Source organism: Somniosus microcephalus, chromosome 3 (assembly GCF_052327205.1).
Source record: "Somniosus microcephalus isolate GS21.2 chromosome 3, FLI_Smic_1.0, whole genome shotgun sequence".
In the NCBI taxonomy this organism is placed as follows: Eukaryota; Metazoa; Chordata; class Chondrichthyes; order Squaliformes; family Somniosidae; genus Somniosus; species Somniosus microcephalus.
Window position 1 is genome coordinate 213,631,144 of NC_140989.1, and position 20,884 is coordinate 213,652,027.

The 20,884-nt window shown below is 47.1% G+C and overlaps 1 protein-coding gene across 2 annotated transcripts in view; it reads left to right on the plus strand.

The window, feature by feature from the left end:
* Window positions 1–602: 602 nt before the first annotated feature.
* The window catches only part of LOC147121711 (centrosome-associated protein 350-like), a 97,905-nt gene continuing 77,623 nt past the window's right edge, over window positions 603–20,884 (plus strand). For both annotated transcript variants that reach the window (XM_085982156.1, XM_085982155.1), the window contains exon 1: window positions 603–734. The gene's annotated coding sequence lies outside the window, so the exon portion shown is untranslated. The remainder of the gene's footprint in view (window positions 735–20,884) is intronic.

The following is a 20,884-nucleotide window of genomic DNA, read 5'->3' on the forward strand; positions in this document are numbered from 1 at the left end:
CACTCGAGGGAGAATTTAACTTACAAACTAACTAGCTAAAGGTCATCGACCAGAAACGTTAACTCTGTTTCTCTCTCCGCATATGCTGCCTGACCTGCTGAGTATTTCCAGCACTTTTTGTTTTTATTTCAGATTTCCAGCATCCGCAGTATTTTACTTTTGTAACTTTCTGTCTGTCTTTCTTCCTATCTGTCTCTCTTTCTTTCTGTCTCTTTTTTCTTTCTGTCTCGCTTTCTTTGTTTTTCTTTCTGTCTCTCTTTCTGTCTTACTTTCTAACTTTCTGTCTTTCTTTCTATCTTACTTCCTTTATTTCTTTCTGTCTTTCTTTGTGTTTCTTTCTGTCTGTCTTTATTTGTCATTCTTACTTCCTTTCTGTCTGTCTTTCTTTATTCTTTTCTGTCTTTGTCGTTCTTTCTTTTTGTCTGTTTGTCTTGCTTTCTTACTTTCTGTCTGCCTCGCTTCCTTCCCTCCCTCCCAGGTGACAGGTCTGGCCTGTTGGCATCTTTCAGTTCTCAGCCTGCCCGGTTGGGATGGTGGTGACGTCACGGGAATAAGCCCTATCGCTGTAGCGGGACCAGGGGGCCGCAACTCTCGCGAGAGCTGGCGTGCAGGAGCGGCTAATGGCGGCACGGGGCGCGCGCTGCTAACCGTCACCGCCGCCGGCATCGTCACAACTTTGGTACCCGACCGGCCGGCAGGCAGACAGCAGCATGCACCCACACACCCGGCGGCAGGTAAGCCTGCGGGAAGAGGAGGGGGAACGGAGGAGGGCGGCGGCTCTGGCTCAAATCGGGCCTGGCAGGCCGGGGAGTGTGTCTCCGGGGCGAGTGGCCGGGCGGGGGTTAACAGAGGCAGATAACCGGGCGGCCCCGGGGTGGGAGCGAAGCGGGGCTGCAAGTGCCGGCATTCCCGGCTCGACTCGGCTTCAGCCAGGGGGAAGCTCCGCAGTGCCGAAGCCCACGGTACACCGGCAGGAGGAACTTCTGTTGACACCGGGAGCTGAGAGTCTGGAGCCCGGGGGTCAGTGACTGAAGCACCGACCCTGTCAGCGGCCAGAGAGGAGGCTGAAGGAAAGCGGGGGTAAAGGGAGATGGGAAAGAACCAAAGAATTATTAGCATTCCTATAATTCCTTACACCTCCTCAGGATATGCGCCCCCCCCCCGCCCCGTGAAGTCCTGTTTGAAGTACAGTCACTGTTGTAATGTAGGAAAGGCCACAGACGATTTGCGCACAAGCTCCCACAAACAGCAAATGAGACAAATGTCCAGGTCATCTGGTTTCTGCAGTGTTGCGGTTATCACACTGGTCGTACGTGTGATGAGTGTCCAATCCCAGTAGACACTTTATTTTGGGAGGAATAGGTGACTTTGGAGCCATGGTTCCCAAAGCTGTCTACCACTGGGAGTTTTCCTCGCCTCCTGCCTGGATCTTATGTAGATAAATATGCACAGTGGCATAGTGGTTAGCACTGTTGCCTCACAGCGCCAGGGACCCGGGTTCAAATCCGGCCTCGGGTGACTGTGTGGAGTTTGCACATTCTCCCCGTGTTTGCGTGGGTTTCCTCCGGGTGCTCCGGTTTCCTCCCACAGTCCAAAGATGTGCGGGTTAGGTTGATTGGCCATGATAAAAAAATTGGCCTTTAGTGTTAGGGGGGACTAAATACGTGGGGTTACGGGGATAGGGCTTGTGTGGGATGGCTGTCGGTGTAGGGTCCCGGGTGCGAGGGTTTGGATGATCAGCCATGATCTCGTTGAATGGCGGAGCAGGCTCGAAGGGCCGAATGGCCTACTCCTGCTCCTATCTTCTATGTTTCTATGATTGTAATGCTTAGTCAATAACTCTGTGGTGTATGTAACCTGTTCCACCTTAAGAGAACTTAAGCCTGTTCCACCTTAAGAGATGTACTACTTTCTCTGGCTGCTGTATACGTAATACCGGTGGTGACCACCGGTATATAAGTACTGTGTAGTGATATTGTATTTAGTATAGTCCTGACCTCCAACTAGTAAAGACCTGTTGAACTTTATTCTTGTAGTCTGTGTCAGTAATTAATCTTAATACAACTGGAACACACAGACTTAACAAACTCCATTGTTGTTGTATCATGCGACTACCACGATGGTAGAAGGCGAACTAGATGGGCTGTGGAATTGCTAGTGGAAAAAGACCAATGTTCCTATCTGTTTTAAAATTCTCATCCTTGTTTTCAAATCCCTCCATGGCTTCGCCTCTCCCTATCTCTGTAATCTCCTCCAGCCCCGCAATCCCCTGAGATATCGACCTGAAACGTTGACTCTATTTCTCTCTCCATGGATGTTGCCTGGCTTGCTGAGTTTTTCCAGCATTTTCTGTTATTTATAATCGCTCAACCATTGGCCGTGTCTTCAGCTGCCAAGGCCCTGAGCTCTGGAATTCCCTGCTTAAACCTCTCCGCCTCGCTACCTCTCTTTCCTCCTTTTAAGACGCTCCTTGAAACCTACCTCTTTGACAAAGCTTTTGGAAATTGCCCTAAATTCTCTGGCTTGGTGTCAAATTTTGTTTGATATCACTCCTGTGAAGTGCTTTGGGCTGTTTTACTGCATTAAAGACGCTATATAAATAGAAGTAGTTGTTGTTGTTTCAGTGGTGTTGGGTGAGGGATAAATATTGGAGAACTTCCCTGCTCATCTTCAAAATAGTGCCATGGGATCTCAGTTCGTAGATGGGGCCTCAGATTAAAGTTTCATCCAGAGAACAGGAACAGAGCAGGCACATGAGATTAGGAATACTGCTGCACCCCAACACAGTCTGATTGGCCCTTGTCTGTTTCCGTATTGTAAATTTCTCTGTAATTCTGTGAAGCTGTCTATCCCCGAACAGTACCTAGTCTGCAGTGTCTGGGGTAGAGTTTCTGCTTTGGGCGCAATTGCTGATTCCGGTGTAAATTGTGCCCGTTTTGAAAAGTGTTCCCCTCCCTGAGTTTCTGCTCACTCATTTGCATATCACTGAACGCAAAATCTGCCATGAACCAGCGCAATCGGGCACTGTTTTCAAACGTAATTTTAAAAAAAGGCTTAAAAAAAATTTCCTTTTATATATTTAAAATTGCTAACTTGAAGTTTGATTAAAACAGCTGAAAATAGGTTTATTACAAAAAATAAGAATTTTTAATCAGTCAACCTGAATAACCCACTTTTAAATGACTGAAATCCACTTTTTAAAAATATTTCAAACTATTAATGGCTTCAGTCTTCCCAACGTTTAGCAGGAGGAAATTGTGGCTTGTCCAAGACTGGTGTTGGGCAAAACAGTCTGCCAGCACAGAGGCTGTGGCGTGGTTGAGGAGAGCTGAATGTCATTAGTGTACGTATGGAAGATGGCCCCATGTGAGCGGATGGTAATGTCAAGGAGCAGCATACTAATGAGGAAGGGGAATGGGCCAAGGGTAGCTCCTTGGGGAACTTCTGAGATGGCAGTGCGGGGTGGAAAGGGAAGCATTGTTCCCTTTGATCATCCTTCACCTTGAAAGTTTGGCTGGAATCCATGATCACCTGTATAGATTCTGGTTTCGCGAGTCATTTTTCTGCCTCTGTTTAACAGTTTAAAGCGCTGTTCTTGTCAGATGATTTATTTGTTACTATTTTACACATCAAAGCCTTTGGGCCCTTTATGCATTTCGAAACATATTACCATCATACGGCTTTTCACCAAAGCTTTGTTTATGGCTATCCAGTATTTTCTCAGCATCAGTGTACCTGTACTGCAGTTAATGGTTTCTCCACCCGCTCCATCAGTTTCCGTTTCTTGGGGCTCTGACCTATTTCCCACGCTGTTTCTTTACAATATTAATGACTTCCTCCACTAATCACCCAGCCTTATTCCCCCTCCATTCATCAACACGCTTCAGATTGCACACCACCTCCATTCGTCTTGCGGTGCAGTGGCTGAATCTCGGCATCTGGATCTCCTCCGTGTTTCTGCGCAATGATATCCTGTTACGTTCAATTCTTGAAAGACATGGTTGTTGCATTTATCTTGCAAATCCGATAAACCGCAGTCACCTGATCTTGTCTCCACCCCTGGTTGTCCTTCATCTGTTGCTATTCTTGGATTCGCTATCTCCTTTGATTTCAAATGGAACTCTCACATTTCCTCCAAGAATTTTGGTTTCCTCACTGTTTATCCAATCAAAAACTCCTTTTGTTTTCTAGAAAGTCGGAAGTAAATACTGTTGTCATATCTGTGCTGCTCTTGTACATCTCTGGTGTGTTCCTGGTGGGGTGCATATTATTGTCTGGGAGGTGATGCTTCTCTTTGTCGCTTCATCACAACCTATCTATTTTATCGATTGCCAGTGGTGCTCTGAATTTTCCCCTCTTGTTTTTCCTAAACTCCATAAAATGTAGTCTTACACTGCTTGTCATCTTACTCCCTGCATTCTTAACATGTTGTAGCAAATACTTGTCGTCATCTGCTCCAGTCTGGGTTTCAGAGTGCAAGAAGAGAATGTTCTGAGAGTCGACCATGGCGGTATGAATAAAATAGTGTGTGCCTGTTGCTCCCGCTGTGTGTATGGATTGTGGTGGTTCTTTCGGAACAGAGGGTAACGTCTGATGCTCGAGGTTACTTTGACACAGTGAAGCATGAGGGTTTAAAAAAAAAAACTGGACATCTGCCATAAAGTGTTTTAAGAGTTGTACATGGTCTCTGGTCCTGGAAGTGCTGAGGATTAACGCCAAGCTGTGTGTGTTTGGTCCAATTTTTCTGAGACGGGATCCCATCGAAACGTATAAAATTCTAACAGGAATAGCCAGACTAGATGCTGGAAGGATGTTCCCGATGGTCGGGGAGTCCAGAACCAGGGGTCACAGTCTAAAGAGAAGGGGTAAGCCATTTAGGACAGAAATTAGGAGGAATTTCTTCACCCAGAGAGTGGTGAACCTGTGGAATTCTCTACCACAGAAGGCAGTAGAGGCCAATTCATTAAATATATTCAAGAAGGAGTTGGATATATTTCTCAAGGCTAAAGGGATCAAGGGATATGGGGAGAAAGCAGGGACCGGGTACTAAATTTGGATGATCAGCCATGATCGCATTGAATGGCCTACTCCTGCTCCTATCTTCTATGTTTCTGAATGTTTCTGACTGACACACAAATGTAAATCAGATCATTGTTTTACACGGCAACCCAAAATACTGGATATGCAAAACCAGGTTCCCAAGGTTTTGTTTCCTTGGTGACAGTATTTCGTTAGTATTTAACCTCCAGTTTCAAGCTTGTTTTCTTATTGATCTGCATGGGCTGTGACAGTAAATTACAGGACTAAACCTTTTTTTTGGTGGCGCTGAAATAGTTCTGGTTGTGTTGACTTAATCCCAAACAGGGCAGCAAGTTGCATGGTACGACTAGTCTGATACAGGCCCTCAAGCCTGCTGCGCCATTCAATTAGATCACGGCTGATCTGTACCTCAACTCTCTTCACCCGCCGTTGCTCCATATCATAGAAACATAGAGATAGGAACAGGAGTAGGCCCTTCGAGCCTGCTCCGCCATTCAATCTATCAATCTCAATCTTGAAAATTTCAATTTGCCCAGCATCCACAGCCATCTGGGGGAAGAGAGTGCCAGATTTCCATTACCCTTTGCGTGGAAAAATACTTCCTCATTTCACTCCTAAATGACCTAGCTGTAATTTTAAGGTGATGCCCCCTTGTTCTGGACTCCCCGCCAAAGGAAATAGTTTCTCTTTATCGACTCTATCAAATCCTTTCAACATTTTAAACACCTTGATCAGATCACCCCTCAATCTTCTAAACTCAAGGGAATGTTGGAACTCTCTAATCCCCAAATTTGATAGTCTGGTACAGTCAGAGGCCCTGACCCAGGGAGGGGAGAAAATCAGGCAGATTTCCAGTGACGACTCCTGGAATGTGCGTGGGTTTGGATGTCAAATGAGAACAGGATTCCATGTTGCTGTGATTACCCCCATGGTGGAATAGCTCACTAACATTCCCTTCTGGGCTCGCACAACAAAATGGCTTCTTGGGGTGAGGTGCCCAGGGAGAGAGAGTATTTACAGCGGGTGCCCAGGAGTGTCAATATTTACTGGGGGTCTCTGGGAGTGTGCCAGTGTGTACAGCGGGTCCCCAGGGGTGTGTCAGTATTTAAACGGTGCTTCCTGGAGCGTTGGTATTTATTGGGGGGTCCCGGGAGTGTGCCAGTATTTACTGGGGGTCCTAGGAGTATCAGTATTTACACGGGACCCCAGGAGTGTCAGTGTTTACAGGGGGTGCCCGGGGGGGCGTGTCAGTGTTTACAGGGGGTGCCTGGGGTCGTGTCAGTATTTGCAGGGGGTCCCCAGGAGTGTCAGTATTTACAGGGGTTCCCCGGGAGTGTGTTGGTATTTACTGGGGGTCTCTGGGAGTGTGCCAGTGTGTACAGCGGGTCCCCAGGGGTGTGTTAGTATATAAACAGTGCTTCCTGGAGTATCTATTTACTGGGGGGGTCCCGGGAGTATGTCTGTTTACAGGGGGTCCCTGGTGTGTGCTGGTATTTACAGCGATTCCCCAGGGTCGTGTCAGTAATTATGGGGTCCCCGGGAGTGTGTCAGTATTTACTTGGGGGTCCCCGGGTGCGTGTCAGTATTTACTGGGGGTCCCCGGGAGAGTCAATATTTACTGGGGGTCCCCGGGAGAGTCAGTATTTGCTGGGAGTTCCCGGGAGTGTGTTGGTATTTACTATGGGTCTCTGGGAGTGTCAGTATTTACAGGGGTGCCCGGGGGGCATGTCAGTATTTACAGGGGTGCCCGGGGGGGGGCGTCAGTATTTACAGGGGTGCCCGGGCGGGCGTGTCAGTATTTACAGGGGGTGCCCGGGGGCATGTCAGTATTTACAGGGGGTCCCCAGGAGCGTGTCGGTATTTATAGGGGTCCCCGGGAGCGTGTTGGTATTTACAGCAGGTTGCCAGGAGCGTGTCAGTATTTACTGGGGGTCCCCGGGAGTGTGTTGGTATTTACTGGGGGTCCCCAGGAGAGTGTCGGTATTTACTGGGGGTCCCCAGGAGAGTGTCGGTATTTAATGGGGGTCCCCGGGAGTGTGTCAGTATTTACAGGGCGTCCCTGGGAGTGTGTTCATAATATTGACATACCAAAACCATGGATTTTTTGATCAGCTGCCATCTCAAGTCATTTTATTGGTTACTCTTCTGACTTTATCGAACTCTTGCAGAAGACTGTTGGCATCCCATCCCACTCCTGTCACCCTCTGACCTTGCTGACCTCCATTGGCTCTTGATCGCTCAGCACATGGATTTCAAAATCATTGTCCTTTCCTTCAATTTCTGTCACAGCTTCACTCCACCCTATCTCTGCAAACGGCTCCAGCCCTATGTCCCCCTTGCCCAAATACTCCAGTCTTCCAACTTTAGTTGTAGTGTATGTACCTTTAAGAGCCCCTGTGTACTGTAATACCGGTAGTGACCACTCGGGTATATAAGCCTGTATAGCGTCTTGTATCTTTTAGTTCACCTCCAGACTTTGTTCAGTAAACACCTGTTAAACCAACTCCTGCATTCCGTGTCTACATTAACACACGGATACAACACTAGTCTATTCTGTATTGCCAGTCTCCCTCTGCTGTAGCACCTGGGGCACAGCTTTCAGCTATCTAGCCCCCTCAATGCAACTCCTCTTTTAAACCCCTCTGCCTCATCATCAGAAGCCTGCTTAAAATTATTTGCTTTATTGTTGTTCACCTGCTCACTTACATGTAATTGTGTAATTTGAACTTTTTACATATAAGTTGATGCAGAGTCTTGTAATTCAGCTGTTTGTCTGTTAAAATCCTCAACATGAGAAAATTGAGACAAGGCACATGTTTAAATAAATCCTCCTCAGTAACATGGTACAAAATATATCCGATGAATCATAGAATGGTAACGTCACAGAAGGAGGCCATTCGGCCTGTTGAGCCAGTGCCGGCTCTCTGCAAAGCACTTCAGCTAGTCCCACTCACCTGCCCTTTCCCCATAGCCCTGCAAAAATTTTTCCCTCGGGTACTTATCCAATTCCCTTTTCGACTCGATCAAGTTAGTTAAACATGATTTGCCTTTAACAAATCTGGGCTGGCTTTCCTTAATTAATCCACACTTGTCCAAGTGACTGTTAACTTTGTCCCTGATTATCGTTTCCAAAAGCTTCCCCACTACTGGTTAAACTGACTGTCCTGTAGTTTCTGAGTTTATCCTTGCACCCTTTTTTGAACAAGGGTGTAACATTTGCAATTCTCCAGTCCTCTGACACCACCCCCGTATCCAAGGAGGATTGGAAGATTATGGCGAGTACCTCCGCGATTTCCTCCCTCAGCATCGAAGGATGCATCCCACCCGGTCCTGGTGACTTATCAACATTAAGTACAGCCAATACTTTCTAGTACCTCCTTTATCAATTTTTATCTCATCCAATAACTCCACTACCACCTCTTTCAGTATGACTTTGGCAGCATCTTCTTCCTTGGTGAAGACAGCTGCAAAGCACTCATTTAGTACCTCAGCCATGCCCTCTGCCTCCATGCATAGGTCTCCTTTTTGGTCCCTAATTGGCCCCTCCCCTCCTCTTACTACCCATTTATTATTTAAATGCCTATAGAAGACTTTTGAATTCCCTTTTATGTTGGCTGCCAATCTATTCCCATACTCTCTCATTGCCCCTCTCATTTTCTTTTTCACTTCCCCTCTGAACTTACCATATTCAGCCTGATTCTCACTTGTATTCTTAACCTGACATCTGTCATACTTTTCTGCTTTATCTTTCTCTCTTTCGTCATCCAGGGAGCTCTGGCTTTGGTTGCCCTACCTTTCCCCCTCGTGGGAATATACCTTGACTGTACCTGAACCATCTCTTCTTTAAAGGCAGCCCATTGTTCGATTACAGTTTTGCCTGCCAATCTTTGATTCCAATTTACCCGGGCCAGATCCGTTCTCAACCCACTGAAATGTGCATTCCTCTAATTAAATATTTTTATTCTAGATCTAAAATAGTCTTCTCCCTGGTTGGTTCCACAACATATTGTTCCAAGAAACCATCCCGTATACACTCTGAGAAATCTTCCCCAAGTCTACCTTTGCCAATTTGCTTTGTCTAATCAATAGAAGATTAAAATCTCCCATGATTATAGTCGTACCTTTCTTACAAGCCTCTATTATTTCTTGATTTATACACTGTCCCACAGTGTGGCTACTGTTTGGGGGCCTGTAGACCACTCCCACCAGTGACTTCTTAGCCTTATTATTTCTTATCTCCACCCAAACCGATTCTACGTTTTGATCTTCTAGGCCAATATCATTTCTCATTACTGCACTGATCTCATCCCTTATTAAGAGCTACACCACCTCCTTTTCCTTTCTGCCTATCCTTAGGAAATGGCAAATACCCCTGAATATTCAGTTCCCAGCCTTGGTCACCTTGCAACCACATCTCTGTAATGGCTATCAGATCATACCCATTTATTTCTATTTGTGCTGTCAACTCATCTATCTTGTTATGAATGCTGCATGCATTCAGATAGAGCTTTTAATGTTTTTTTTAACCATTTTTCTATACTCTGACCCCTCTTTCTGATGCACTCTTGTGTATACGCTCTGTCCCTTCCTGTCACACTCTGGTTATCATTACCCCAGCGCTTTTGCCTTCTAATTTTTCTTTGACTTTTTATCCCTCCCCCCCACTATTTAGTTTAAAGCCCTATCTATAGCCCTAGTTATTCCATTCGCCAGGACACTGGTCCCAGCCTGGTTCAAATGAAGCTCGTTCCGACGGAACAGCTCCCTCTTATCCCAGTACTGGTGCCAGTGCCTCAGGAATGGAAACCCATTTCTCCCACACCAATCTTTGAGCCACTCGTTCATCTCTCTGATCTTATTTACCCTATGCCAATTTCCTCTACATCTTTCCCACTAATTGGTGGCCAATAGAATACACCTAGTAGTGCAATGGCAGCTCTATTCTTTCTTAACTTTAACCAAGTAGATTCTGTCCTCAACCCCTCCTAGACGTCCTCTCCCTCCAGCACTGTAATATTCTCCTTAACCAACACTGCCACCCCACCTCATTTCTTTCCTTCCCTATCTATCCTGAACACCTTATATCCAGGAATATTTAAAACCCAATCCTGCCCTTTTTTGAGCCAGTTCTCAGCGCTGCGACATCACATTCCCATGTGGCTATTTGTGCCTGCAGCTCACCAACCTTATTTACCACACTTCGTGCATTCAAACGCATGCACTGTAAACCTATCTTCGACCTTCTTATATATTCTCTCAGTTTGATCCCACCTAATACTGTACTATTTCTTACTTTAATGCTATCTGTATCTTCCCATACTTTGTTTCTCTTTTCTAATGCTACTTCCTGGTGCCCACCTCCACTGCCAAATTAGTTTAAACCCTCCCCAACTGCACTAGCAAATCTTTCCCCCGCGCGAACATTGGTCCCGGCTCTGTTGAGGTGTAACCCCTCTGGCCTGTACAGGTCCCACCGGTCCCAATGTCCCAGGGATCTGAAGCCCTCCTTCCTGCGCCATTTCTCCAGCCACACATTCATCTGTTCTATCCTCCTATTTCTATACTCACTAGCTTGTGGAGATTACTACCTTTTTGAGGTTCTGATTTTTAATCTCTTTCCTAGCTCCCTAAAATCTGCCCGCAGAACCTCATCCCTTTTTCTACGTATGTCATTGGACCACGACCTCTAGCTCTTGACCCTCCCCCCTCGGAATGTTCTGCAGTCGCTTAGTGACATCTTTGACCCTGACGCCAAGGAGGCAACATACTATCCAGGAATCGTGGCTGCGGCCGTAGAAACGCCTGTCTGTTCCCTAAACTATTGAATCCCCTACCACTACTGCCTTCCGGATCTTCCTCCCTCTTTCCCCCCCCCCCCCCCATCCACCCCTGTTGTACAGCTGAGCCACCTATGGTGCCGTGGACTTGGCTCTGGCTGTACTCACCAGAGGAACCCTCGCCCTCGCCAGTATTACTGGTTGGAGAGCGAGATGCACTCTGGACTCCTGCACTACCTACCTGGTCCTCCTTGTCTGCCTGCTGGTCACCCATTCCCTCTCTGCCTGTGTACCCTTACGCTGCGGGGTGACCACTTCCTGAAATGTGCTATCCACATAGCTCTCAGCCTCACAGATGCACCGCAGTGACGCCAGCTGCTGCTCAAGCTCCGGAGCTCGAGCTCTTCCACTTCCAGCCGACGACACTTCCTGCACATGTGGTTGTTCTGGACACAGGATGCGTCCTGGATTTCCCACATGGCACGGGACGCATTCCATGGCACTGAGGTGCCCTGCCATGCCTCTATTTAATAAGACTATTAAGTAATGAGGGAGAGGCATGCAATGATTTTATAATGGGACCTGAAAATATCAAGTAATTGTACGCAGGATACCACGTTTAGAAGTTGATAGAAAGAGGGGCTTTTCCCCGATGACTCTGACTAAAAGCCCTGTGTGGTGCGGTACCAACATGAGAAGTCCCAGGGTCTATTCCTGGTGTGCCATTTAACTGACATACAGCAATGAAGCAGAAGAGTCATTTGCTGTGTGATGCCACTCCGTTGCCAACTCGAACAGATTCTAATTCTTTGGAATGTCACATTATGCCCAATTTTCTTGTGTTTTCTGCATTCTGATACCTTGTCCAAGTGACTGTCGGCTCATTCAAACTTGCACAGCAGAGCCCTCTCCGTTCCTTGAGTGCACTTTCTCGCAAGAGTCACTTGGCTGACTTGTTTTATCTTCCCTGCCACCCCCCTCCCTTCCATAGCTTCGGGACACCGAGGCCCAGGGTGCCTCTTCCTGCTGGGATAAGTTAACTCAGCACAAGTTCTTCGGGAGAAAACGGAGCTGCATTGTTGAGCGAGTCAGCGTTGCATGACCGTCCTCTTGCCCTTACAACGGCACCCTTCTGAATGTTAAATTGGATCTGGTCTGCCAAGCGTGCGGGGAAGTGGCTCTGACTTGCCATTTCCTGATCGAGTCCCTCCCACCCACGGTCGGGATGCTGCAGTGCTGCAATTGGTTTTTGATTGGGTTGTCTGAATCCTGAACTGCAGTGGACTGTTGACATTTGTGAAGACTAGCCCTGGCGAGCAATGTTCCCTCTAATTTTTTTTTCGTGCTTGGTCCCTAAATTGTGCGGCTGCGCAGGCGTATCTTCTCCAGTGTCAACAGCTGGTGAGTGGCCTGTGCGGGACATCCTGATCAATGCACAGCTAAGTGGGAACGTTGCTGGCGAGTATTTTTGGTTTTTGGCTTATTAGCTGCACAGTTGTCACACGTTTACTGGCTTAATGTATTCCATGTGAATGGAGACTCATTCAGCAAGAATTTGTACAAATACTTATACAGAATCATAGAACGGTACAGCACAGAAGGAGGCTGTTCAGCCCATCGTACCTGTGCTGGCTCTTTGAATGAGCGATCCAATTAGTCCCACACCCCTGCTCGTTCCCCATAGCCCTGTAAATTTTTCCCCTTCACATATTTATCCAATTCCCTTTGAAAGCTACTGGTGAATCTGTTTCCACCACCCTTTCAGGCAGTGCATTGCACTTTTAAAAGTTTTTAAAAGGTACTTTTTTTTCAATGTAGTTGAATTTTGTTATGATACGGAATGCTGTCTGCAGGTAATCCTTACCTCTGCAGATGCGTTTTTTCAGCAGGAGTCACTGGATAGCAATTAGTTGTGGGAATCATGGCTGCTTTTTTTGAGTTAAGTCTCCCTCCCCTGTTGTCGAGGCCATCAGTGTCCTGCTGAATGATGCCTTCACTGAAACCAGCTGACTCTGCACAGACCTTCTCTACAGTTTAGTGATACACTGGGTCCAGTAGTCATGGTTCTGGACCAGCAAGCCAGAGGCAGAGAGTTCACATCCCACCATGAATTCAATACATCTGGTAATCTGTCGGCTCTCACCAGGAAATGACCATGAAAGCTGCTGGATTGTTGTTAAAACCAATGTCTTTCAGGGAAGGGAACTTGCCTTTCTCACCCGGTCTGGCCTACGAGTGTTTCCAGTTCCACACTAAGGGCTGGATTTTCATTCAGAAGTCGGGAAGGAGGCGGGACTACAACTTTCGGGTTGTAGTCCCGCCTCCATCGAGATGCGGCCAAGCCACACGATTTTCACTTGATTGACCTTGTTGAGCCCGCCCAGTGGGCTCAGCAGGCCAATTAAGGGCCACCCGGCAACAAGTGACATCACAGACTGAAATTTCATCTGTCAAGACGTGTTGACAGATGAAATATCAGTGTTTCACAGCTGTTTGAAGCTGTCAAACACTGACAGTCTTACTTCTAACCTGAGTCCTTCTACACAGACTCAGTTAGAAATCTCGCCGGCACTGAAAGCTGCAGGCTGTCACTTTTGACAGATCGCAGCCGTTCTGCTTTCTGTGCCGGCTGAATGATGGACTCCCGAAGCCTAGAGGAAGGAAGGCTGTAAAAGTAAGTACAGGTAATTTAAACTTCTTTACACACTTTAGACACACCAAACACACTTACCTTTGCACTCATGCACTCATCACTCACCTGAACACCGACATCTCGACCCCTCCAAGTCCTTCAACCCGACTGCCAGACGACTCTACCCTGGCGTGGTTTGGAGCCGTCGGGAATCCCACACGACACCCTTCAAAATAGGGATTAGGCTAAAAACTGCCTGTTAACTACCTGTTAACAGGCAGTTAATTGGCACTAATCCCTTCCCGCCTCAGGTCGGTGGGTCCCAGTGCGGGGCGGGTACCTGCCTCCTTTGAAACTTACATGGAGGCAGGTTTTGGACGGGATGGTGTCGGGACCCCCGAATTCAGGATTTTAGCCCCCCGCACGCCTAAAAGCCCGCCTCACGGCACACTGAAAATCGACCCCTAAGTGTTTAACTCTTGATGCCCTCAGTGCAACTAGGGATGGGCAACATCTGACTTGCCAGCATTACCACCACCCCAAAAACAAATATTAAAAAAAAAACACAACCAATTTATGTGTTTACCCACTTGGCCAAGGAAGGAAGGCACCATGCAGACATGCTGTGGAAACGTGGGCACATTAGGATGCTGCGCTCTCATTTTACTCTCGTTGATGCTGTTCTAGAGTCTGTTTTAATGGGTCCAGGAGGTCATTGAGTTTCTGTATTTGTTGATTTACTAGCACATTATTTCTGTTGCTATGTGTTTTGGATCATGATCTGGTACTGTTTTATTCTCCCAGTAGCTGATTACTGCCTTCAGAAATCAGAAAGGGAGTGTGATCAGTATTTACAGGGTGTCCCCGAGTGTTGTCAGGATTCACAGGAGGTCTCCGGGAATTTCAGTATTTACAGGGTGTCTTCTGGGGTGTGTCAGTATTTACAGGGATTCTGCGGGACTCTCAGAATTTTCAGGGGGCCCGCGGGAGTTTGTTAGTATTTGCAGGGTGTCTTCTGGAGTGTTTCAGTATAGGAGTTCCTGGGAGTGTCAGTATTTACACAGGTCCCTGGGAGTCTGTCAGTATTTACAGGAGGTTCCCAGGACTGTCAGTATTTACAAGGTATTTGAAAACCACCGTTCTAGATAGAAACAATTACCGACAGAAATTCAACCCCAAGCAGATGAGAGAAATTGAAGGGCTCCACATGACTTTTCCCACTTTCCCAAAGCTGTTTTGTTGAAGTAGCTTGTTTGAGCCACTTACCAAACTGGGTCAAGACTTTTTTTAAACTAGGCTAATTACCACATTTTTGGTTATTTCCCAAAGTAAGTTGTTTGTTCTGAGGCTTAGTGAATAAAGGTGGTGATTTTTGTCCCAGCAAGTTGTTGCGTAGTGGTATAATTTAGGCAATGTCTCGAGAAATTTCTCTTCCAAGAGTGAAAGCTTGCCAACTGCAAATTTTCCATCATAGGAGGAGGGCATTTGGCTATCCATTTAGACCCAATTTCCCTGTACTTCCCCATAATTTAAAAAAGGTGGTTGTTGTTCATGGTATGTCAGTAGATGGTGTTTTATAAGGATCGGAGTGTTACACCATGTACTACACAGTATTATTTTGCTCAGGTGGCACTGAATCCCTTTAAGGCAGAATTACTGATCCTTCTAATAATTCAGCTCTTAAAGCCCAGACAAATTAGTCCTGTTTGTGCTTATGTCTTTGCTGATTTGTTTGCAATTTGTGGGCCTAGAGGTTTAGAAAGAGATTTTTTTTGTGTTGGCTCATTGCTGGAAAATCCTGAATCAAAAGCACAGATCTGTTAGTATCAGGAACCTGATCTATATGCAAGTCAATGGGAACATGCATTTAAACATGATGGCCTAGAATATCCTCCGCATTTGCGCCCAGATACTCGAAATTGCTCCTACCATCAGTAATGTTGTACAGCGCAAAATATTCTCTCCAGACACAGCCCAAATTCAGAAAGACCAAATCTATCTTTACACAGCCTGGTGCTTTCAGTTCTAATGGACACAACAAATTCATACACCCATCATTGCACTTACTGAAGTCTGAGTGACAACTGTTGAAGGTTTTTTTCCCCAGCTATTGAATATAAACTTCACATTTGTTATATAGGTAACGCCTCATGCTACGTCTGGAGCATCTCCTGCTTACCTACTCATGGGAAGGCAGCTACGGACACGACTTGATCCTGCTGATTGGCGTGCACCACTGCTTCTGTTTCGGTATTTCAGCAAGAAAGCATTCAGGCGCTGCTTTAGAGGAGCATCACTTCTTGCCGCTTTCAACGCGCGTTTCAGCGTTCTGACAAATCTCTCCGCCAATCCATTCGTGGATGGATGATAAGGCGTGGAGAACGTGTGCTGGATTCCATTGCTCTTGAGGAACTCCTCCATCTCCTGGGATGTGAACTGTGTTCCATTGTCGGTTACGATCTGCTCCGGCAGACCAAATCGCCCGAACATCTCTCTGAGTCTCGATGGTTTTCTCCGCAGTGGTAGTGGACATTACTGCAACCTCCGGCCATTTGGAATGGGAGTCCACCGCGACCAGGAACATCGCTCCTTCCACTGGTCCCGCGAAGTCCAGATGGATCCGTTGCCACTGTGTCGCCGGCCATTCCCATGGATGCAGTGGCGCCGCTCTTGGCGTATCTCTGGTTGTCTCGCATGATGGGCATGATTTCGCTTCAACATCAATTTCATGATCCAGACCGGGCCACCAGAAGTAGCTTCGTGCCAGCTCCTTCATCCGGACAATACCACAATGTCCCGAGTGCAGCTCGTTGAGGACATGTTTCCGCAGCTTTGGTGGTATGATCACTCGCATGCCCCAAAGGAGGCATCCTGACGTGACCGACAACTCCTTCCCTCTTGACAGGTAAGGTAGGAGCTCAGGTGGTGCGTCTGACACCCGTGATCCGTCTCCTCGCGACACCCGTGATCCGTCTCCTCGCATCACCCGATCCAGCACCTTGGATAGCGTAGGGTTCACTCTGGTCTCTTTCTTGACCTGCTGGGCTGTGACGGGCGTTGCTCACCATGTCAAAGTAGAAAATCTTCTGCTCACAGCCTTCAGAGGGCACAGGCAGCGGAAGTCTTGACAATCCGTCCGCATTGCCATGTGCTGCTGACCTCCGGTATTTGATGTTGTAATTGTGAGCGCTTAACATCAGCGCCCAGCGCTGCATCTTGCACGCTGCCAGGGAGGGTATTCCTGTGTGTGGACCAAAGATCGATGTCAGAGGACGATGATCCGTCAGCGAGGTGAATTTCCTTCCGAACAAGTAGTGATGGAACTTTTTGATTCCAAAGATGATGCCCAAAGCCCCTCTTTCGATCTGCGGGTATTTCACCTCCGCCTTGCTCAGGGACCTTGACGCGAATGCAATCGGCTTCTCTTCACCTGAGGGAAAGATGTGGGACACGACCGCGCCGACGCCATAAGGCGACGCGTCACAGGCCAGCTGAATCTGCAACGACGGGTCAAAGTGCGTCAACACTCTGGGGTCAGTCAAAGCTGCTTTGGCTTTCTTGAATGCAGCTTCGCATTCCTTCGTCCACGCCCAGGCCTTGCCCTGACACAGCAACTCATGTAATGGCTTCAACAGTGATGCCAGCTGCGGAATAAACATTCCGTAATAGTTCAGGAGACCTAAGAATGACCGCAGCTGGCCGACATTTGTAGGTGCAGGAGCGTCAGCAATGGCTTTCACTTTCGACGGTGCTGTGTGTAGGCCGTCCGCGTCGATGACATGGCCTAGGTACTCCACTGATGGCTTGAAAAATTCGCATTTGTCCTTGCGAACGCGTAAGCCATATTCTTCAAGTCTTCCCAGTGTCTTCGTCAGGTTCTGCAGATGCTCGTTGTCGTCCTTTCCTGTGACAAGGATATCGTCGAGGTAACATTGTACCCCTGGAATGCCGCTTAAGATCTGGTCCATATTCCGCTGAAACAATGCTGGTGCTGACGTTCTACCAAAGGATAGGCGGCAGTACTTGTAGAGGCCCTTGTGGGTGGTGATGGTGAGGTACTTCTGTGAGTTGTCTTCTACATGCATCTTCAAGTAGGCTTGGCATAGATCAATCTTGCTATATTTCTGACCGCCTGCAAGACCCGCGAAAAGATCTTCAATGATGGGGAGGGGGTACTGTTCAGCTGAGAGCACAGGATTCACTGTTACTTTGAAATCTCCACATAAGCGAACCGCGCCATCCCCCTTCATCACTGGTACCACGGGCGTGGCCCACTCACTGCGAAACCGGCACCAGGACCCCTATCTTGACCAGACGCTCCAGGTCAGCCTCCACCTTTGGTCTGAGGGCGTAGGGAACGTTCCTGGCCTTCAGGAATCGTGGCTGGCTGTCAGACTTCACCTTGAGTTTGACCATAATCCCCTTCATACTCCCCAATTCTCCGTCAAAGACAGCCGCATGCTTTGTCAACACTGCCGCTAGCCCCGCCTCTTTGACTGACACCGCATTCACTTTTTCCCAATCCAGATGAATTTTCTCCAACCATGGCCTGCCCATCAGGGATGGATAGTCACCCTTGACCACGTAAACTGGCAGCATCACGGTTTGTCTATTAAGCTCCACCTTGACCTCCGTCTTACCCAGCATTGGGACTGTTTCCCCAGTGTAGGTCTTTAAGATGAGCTTGGCCGGCGTCAGTGATAGGTGGTTCAGTTTTTCTTTGAATAGCTTCTCTGAAATCAAGGAGACAGCGGCCCCCGTATCCAGCTCCATTTTGACCGGTATTCCCTCTAGTAGTGGAGTGATTCCATAGCCTGATGAGCCTCCATTCACCGTTAACACATGGAGATTCAGCTCCCCATCAGAGTCTGTGTCACTGGCTTCCTGTTCTTGTTTCACCATGTGTAGGTTTTTCTTTTTAGAACGCCAGTTGGATGTGTTTCCTTGTTTGTTTTTGTGTGTCTCTGTGTAGGATTGTTTGCTTTGCCCTTTACACACATGTTCAATGTGTCCTTTCTTTTCACATTTCCGACAGGTCAGGTCTTTACACCAGCAGTCAGATGGCTGATGACCTGACCTTCCGCATCTGTAACACTCTCTGGCGCCCCTTGCATGCTTATCCGGTGTAGCTGCTACCCTGTGCACTCTTGTTGCGGCCCCCAACAGCTGTGCATCTTTAGCTGCTAACTCCATAGACACAGCGAGCTCCACTGCTGATTTGAGCGTCAGTTTGTCAGTCGTGAGCAAGCGCTTCTGTGTTGCTTCATAACTTAATCCACACACAAACCTATCACGGACAGTGTCATTTAGAGTTTCACCAAACTCACAATGCTCAGTTAGCTTCTTTAGCACTGCAACATATTCGGCTATGGACTCACCCTCCCCTTGGTTTTGTTTGTGAAACCTGAACCTCTCGGCAATCAGCAGCGGCTTGGGTGCGAAATGTGTTTCCAAAACTTCCACAACCTGATCATATGTCTTAGCGCCGGGCTTATCCGCATCAAACTCCGTAACAAGCCAAATGTTTTTGCTCCGATCACACTGAGGAACGTCGCCACTTTCACGTCATCTTTAATGCCATTTGCAGTCACGAAAAATCCGAAACGCTCTGTATAAGCACTCCATTGCTCCGCCGTTTCATCAAATGGTCCAAACGCTCCGGTTAGCATAGCCATTTTGTTTTCTTTTTTTCTTCTTCTTTACAGTCCTTTTACTCTTTTTTTATTTTTACAGTCCTTTTCCTCCACTTCGTTTCACTATCTTTACTCTCCCCCTTCTTATTTGTGTAACACACGAACCGCCACCTTTACGAGGCGATTGCATCAGCACTAAACTGCGGGCGCGCCATTAAGCAAAGACAGGCACTTCTTACTTTAAACATCCCCGATTCCAGTGCAAAGTGATGCGCAAGTCCGTCGTCCTCGTCGCCAGTTTTGTTTTGCCTCAAGGGGTTTTATACCCTTACCTATATAACAATTAAGAAGGACTCCGGGGTGGAGAGTTTAGTTAACGGCCATTTTATTTACAATGTGCTTCTTCACTCAATGCACTACATTTCCCATAGTGCATTGCAAATCACCACTATGGTATCCCATGTGGGACAATGCTAATACACATTCAAAATACACAACATCATTAGTCTGCATTCTGGAATATGGCTCTCATTCTCAAATACAAAGTCTTGAATAGAGTTAATGTGATGCGAATGTGCACTGCAGCAATGCCTTAAACCTGTGTCCTTTTTATAAAAAAAAAAGGTGGCTTTTTGCATACTGCATTGTTTAAAAACCGCTCTCGAGCATATGCATCTAAATTGGTCTGTTACATGTCTAATTCAAATCCAGGCTGGTTTGTTCTGCTTTACCTCCAGTTAAGTTATTCAACACTGTTTTGCATGTATTCTACTTCAGACAGAGAGGAGTACTAATGGAACTAAATCCACTCTCCAGTGTAAACCATCTATTGATAGTTCATAAATCTTCCTTACCCAGGCTAACCTGGTAAAGTGCGACGGGGGAATGAAAACCGCAAGTGCTGGGTGTCAACTACAGGAAACTTTGTTATATCCGGGACCGAGCTGTTGCCGATCTATCAAAACTGCTGGACATACCAGCGTTAATGTTGAAGCATACGGAGATTTGCAGCTCCGTATCTGGCAACAAACACTGTTGCTTAGCAACAGCTTCTAAACAGTCGGCCGTACCTTAGAAGCGTCTCTGTAGCTTAGCAACAGCTTCAGAGAGACTTTGCAGAGCCTGACTGTTGAGGAAAAAAAAGCCACGAGAAGAAAAAAAACCTAACAAAACGGCTCCTGATTTCTGCCGGTAGATCGAGGTTTCCGGACATACAACCTCCGGATAAACCAAAGTTTTTCATCATTTGTTTCTTCGCAGAAAGGATTTGGGAATGAGCTTTTGTGTTTTAAAGCGAAGTACACTTGCAAAAGATTTTTTTAAAAAGCCACTGGCTACAGGCAGTGAAGTGTGTACTAAAGGTAGGCAAGCTAGTTTGTGGAAAGTTGCAGCTCACTGTCAACTTCAGATGGAGATGCCTTCTACCTTCCTGATACAACGATAATAGAGTTGTTGACTAATCCTGGCAATCAATCTTTATCAATGAGTCTATAACAGGCTCAGATATGAGGAGCGGAAAACCCCTAGTGGTGGAGAGCTTTGGGAACCATAGGACCAAAAGCGCCTGCTCCGCCCAAGCACCTACTGCGTCATGTCTCAAATATTGGCCCGGAATTTGCAGTTCGCATGATGGTAAACTGGCAGCGTTTGCCATCATTCTGTCTTTGAAACTGACCGCAACTTTGGGTTTTGGTATCTCAAAGTTGCGGTCAGTCCTTGACGGCTCTGAAACAGGCTGTGCCCCCCCCAACAGAGCTGGCAATCTGTGTAATCATCCAAATCATTGAAACTGACAAACTGCT